The sequence below is a fragment of the Bos mutus genome, chromosome 3 (assembly GCF_027580195.1).
Source record: "Bos mutus isolate GX-2022 chromosome 3, NWIPB_WYAK_1.1, whole genome shotgun sequence".
Classification (NCBI taxonomy): domain Eukaryota; kingdom Metazoa; phylum Chordata; class Mammalia; order Artiodactyla; family Bovidae; genus Bos; species Bos mutus.
The window spans coordinates 64321335-64326047 of NC_091619.1; the positions used below are offsets into that span (position 1 = coordinate 64321335).

The 4713-nt window shown below is 46.1% G+C and overlaps 1 pseudogene; it reads left to right on the plus strand.

The window, feature by feature from the left end:
- The first annotated feature begins 2640 nt into the window (after nucleotides 1-2640).
- LOC102282583 (surfeit locus protein 6 pseudogene) lies at nucleotides 2641-3306 on the plus strand (annotated as a pseudogene).
- The last annotated feature ends 1407 nt before the right edge of the window (nucleotides 3307-4713 follow it).

Below are 4713 nucleotides of genomic sequence, written 5' to 3' on the forward strand. Positions count from 1 at the left end.
AAAAATTTTATATAACAGCAACCAAATTCAACTACACAAGACCATATCCTTCATCTGTGTTTGGGGGAACAATTAGGAAAATTAAAACTGTGTTGTTGTTTTTTTTAATAAGCTGAGTATGTCCAACAGTCTCTACCTCAACCCTATGATCCTCCTGTCCCGTTGATGCTAGCCTGCTATTTGTCTATGATGACGGTTTCTTTCCTAGTCTAGTCATTGATTTTTCCATTCTACAAAACACTTAGTCATGAATGTTATGTTTACAGGCTCTGTTGCAGAAGCATTTCTGTAGACCACAGGCAGCAGGGGCTGTCAGTCATGTGCCACTACCTTGAAAAAATACATGTTCCTCCCTTGTATTCCCATTCTTCCTTCCAAGGGTAGCTCACAATGGAAAGATTACTTCACTGGTCTTAAAAACACACTAGAGCAATCCCACTTGCTAAAGGAACCACACCCTGCTTGTCACAAAAGAGAGAATACTAGGGAAACACAAACATGAGAAAATGATATATGTGAGCTCATCCTGTCTCCTTTTGAATGTCAGCCCCCTGAGGGCAGGAAACATTTCTTCTTGGGGCTCCTTATGGAACCAAGTGTCCTCTATAGACAAGTGAATTTATAAAAGAAACTGAGGATGAAACCCAAGAGGCTTTTCTTACTGTTTACTCTCCATTGTTTATTTTTTGTCTCTATGTAAAACCAAATTTTTAAAAAGAAAAGGATAAAGGAGTAAGGATAAGTGAAGGAGAAAGCCTAAAGGAGTAGTGTAACACTTTATATACACATCTGCCAACTTCAGAGACAGCCCACAAGATGGGCACTATTACACCCATCTCAAACGAAGAACTTGAGGTTCATAAGGTGGTATGTAACTTGCCATACCACACAACTAATAGTTGGCAGAGCCACGTTTCAAGCTCTGATGAGTACCCAGAACTCAGGGTTTGTGTACTGCCAGGTAAGTGCAGAACGTTTGACAATCAGCTGAGCTAATAGTCTGAATGAAAAAAACACTACCATGATCCTAAAATCTGACAAAAAAAAACAGTAAAATTAAAAAATTTATCTTGGGGACTTCCCTGGTAGTCCAATAGGTAAGACTCTGCATTCCCAGTGCAGAGAGCTTGGGATCAATGCCTAGTTAGGGAATTAGATCCCCCATGTCCAACTAAGAGTCTAAATGCTGCAACTAAGAAGCCCATTTAGAAAACTAAAGAAACTTAGAAAACTAAGATCATGGCATCTGGTCCCATCACTTCATGGCAAATAGATGGGGAAACAATGGAACAGTGTCAGACTTTACTTTGGGGAGCTCCAAAATCACTGCAGATGGTGACTACAGCCATGAAATTAAAAGATGCTTGTTCCTTGAAAGAAAAGTTATGACCAACCCAGACAGAATATTAAAAAGCAGAGACATTACTTTGCCAACAAAGGTCTGTTTAGTCAAAGCTATGGTTTTTCCAGTAGTTATGTATGGATGTAAGAGTTGGGACTATAAAGAAAGCTGAGAGCCAAAGAATTGATGCTTTTGAACTGTGGTGTTGGATAAGACTCTTGAGAGTCCTTTGGACTTCAAGGAGATCCAACCAGTCCATCCTAAAGGAAATCAGTCCTGAATATTCATCGGAAGGACTGATGCTGAAGCTGAATCTCCAATACTTTGCCCAGCTGATGCAAAGAGCTGACTCATTTGAAGAGACCCTGATGCTGGGAAAGACTGAAGGCAGAAAGAGAAGGGGACGACAGAGGATGAGATGGTTGGATGGCATCACCGACTTGATGGACGTGAGTTTGAGTAAACTCCAGGAGTTGGACAGGGAACCCTGGCATGCTGCAGTCCATGGGGTCGCAAAGGGTGGGACACTACTGAGCAACTGAACTGAACTAAACTGAATAGCCAAAACAGATACATATTAAAACAACAAAAATATATCTCCACCAGAAAGCAAGCTTAGGAAAGCATCTATAAAATTTCTACTTTTAAGAAACATAACTTCATGAAGAGTCCTCTGTAACAAAGTAGCTACAGAATGCTTACATAATGAGGCAACTTGTCTTATGGGATTACTACCTACAAAGGAGCTAAGAGTTGGGTACCACACTCTCAATACTTTTCTATAGCTAAGTAGCAAACTGCTACAAATTCAGCGGCTTTAAAAAAATACCACTTATATGAAGGAGGGGATATGTGTATACATATAGCTGATTCACTTTGTTGTACAGCAGAAACACACCTTTTCAATTAAAAAATAAGAATAATTTTTCAGAAGTACCACTTACCAGCACACAGTTTTGTAAAAATCCAGCATGGTATGGCTAGGTTTTCTATTTTCAGTATTACAAGGCTGTGATTAAGATGTTGGCCACCTTTTCCGGGAGCAAATCCGGTTCCAAACCCATTGTCGTTGCCAGAATTCAGTTCCTTGCAGTTGTAGGACTGAAGTCCCTATTTTCTAGGTAGCGGATGCCAACCTGGGAAGATTCTGCATTTAAAGTGGCTACATGCGGTGGTTTTCAGCTGGGGGTGGGGAGGCGTTGGGGTGCGCCGATGCTGGCCTTGGACACTGGACCCCAGCCCTTCTCCCCGTGAGTAAGAGTCCAAGCAAGCCCCCAGCGAGCCTAGGGCCTTCAGCCATGGGTTCTTTGCTTGCAAAGGATGCCTACCTGCAGAGCCTGGCCAGAAAGGTCTGCTCCCAGCTCAACCCAAGCCACAGAAGCACAAGTCTGCTGGCAAAACTCGAGTCTCAGAAACTGTTAGGGCCCCAAAAAAGGAAGAAAGAACAGGAGAAAGCATGGGAGGAGAAGGCTGCGGAGCCAACGACACGGGTCCCTGCAGAAAAGTCTCAGACCAGGAAGACGGCCTCAGCCACTGCAGACGGCCTGGCCCAAGAGCCGGACTCAGTCTGCCTTGGATGTCCTGTGACAGCGCCTGTGTGAGAAAATACAAAAGGCGGGAGGCCAGGGCAGCGCCAAAGAGCTGTCTCCCAGCTTTGAAGAAAAGATGGCGGAGAAAGGAGCAGGACCCAAAGAGGAGCAGAAGGAAGGAGAGCAAAGGCGAAGGCAGCCCAGGCCTCGGTGGGAACTGAGGCCACAAAGACACCCGTGCCTGGGTTGCTCTTCAAGAAGGTGGAGGTGACCGAGGAGTAGCCCGCCAGCAAGAAGCAGGGCTGGAAGTAGAGGCAAAAACCGAAGGGGAACCTCACGCCGCTGATGAGCAGGAACTACTGGCAGCGCCCGCAGGCGCCACGGGCCAGGCTGGAAGGGCTGTGGGACCTGGACACGGGCAAGGCCGGGAATTAAAGGGAAAAAGCGGTAAAAAGATCATGATGCCAAACGCCTGCTACTGGAGGCCCCAAGACATCAGGTGCCTGTGGGCGAAGCGCCCTGGAGAAGATGCCGAGTAGCCAGGACGCGCCGAGGCGGGGCAACGCCTAGACAAGGCCCCCAAGAAAGGCCGATTCTGTCCTGGAGCAGACCGGCCTGGCTTGAGGGCCAGGCAGCCAGATCCAGTCCCGCCACGACCCCAGCCTTGACCCAGGCCGAAAGTGGGCATTTGCCCTGCTTGCCTCTCCCACTTGTGGAGAGGGCTCAGGCTGCACGTGTAAAAGCACCTTCAGATCTGGGGGAGGGGTGACCCAGATCCGGCTTCCAGCCTCCTCTGGTGAGGTAGAAGGCTCCCTGAAAGTTGCGGGGTGGGGGACAGGAAGCAGTGAGGAGAGAGTGGGCACGTGGGAGGCACTTCCCTGGCCCAGTTTTCCTCTCCCGTGTCCATAGGATCAGCAGCCTTTGTGACTGCTCTGTCAGTCCAAAATGTGGTTGGAAAGGACAAAAATCAACTCCTATAAGGCAGAGCTGAAGATGGAATTGACCGGTGGGTAACTGTGAGTAGGTAGGATCATCCTCAGGTGTGCCTGAAAGTGAATTATTCTATTTGTGGGCTTTCCTAGTGGCTCAGTGGTAAAGAATCCACCTGCCAATACAGGAGCCAATGCAGGAAGCCAGGTTTCCACCCCTGGGTTGGGAAGATCCCCTGGAGAAGGTAATGGCTACCCACTCCAGTATTTTTGCCTAGAGAATTCCAGGGACAGAGGAGTCTGATGGGCCACAGTCCGTGGCATCACAAAAGAGATGAGCAATTTAGTGATTAAAACACAACATACAACAGAACCACATTTATCTGTAAGTTGGGTAAAAATTAAAATTTAAGACAAGCATACACATTAAAAATATCCTAAGATAACTACTACAAGACAGAAACAATGTTACCAAACAATGAAGAAAAATGGAGTGGGATGGACGATATCAGTCTAGAAGAGAGGGAGAGTAGAACCTAGAACTAACCGAGGATTAGCTCTAGGAGGATGCAGAGTATGAGGGCAGAGTTAAGTCCAAGCCCACAGGCAATCAGAATGAATGCAGGACAAAACTCAGATGAATTTTATGGTGTATGGATTATATTTCAATAAAACTGTTAATCAAGAAAATAAAATAAAATGGTTATGTGATTAGGTCAGGGCTACCTGAATAATCTCTTTCCAGTCACATGCATCATATAGCATGACCTAACATGCACAGAGTTGGACACAACTGAAGCGACTTAGCAGCAGCAGCAACATGACCTAACTACAGGAGTAAAATCCATCAAACTCCCAGTCTGGGGAACTAAGCAGAGGAGGAGGTAGGAAATCTTGGAGGCTTTCCTAGTAC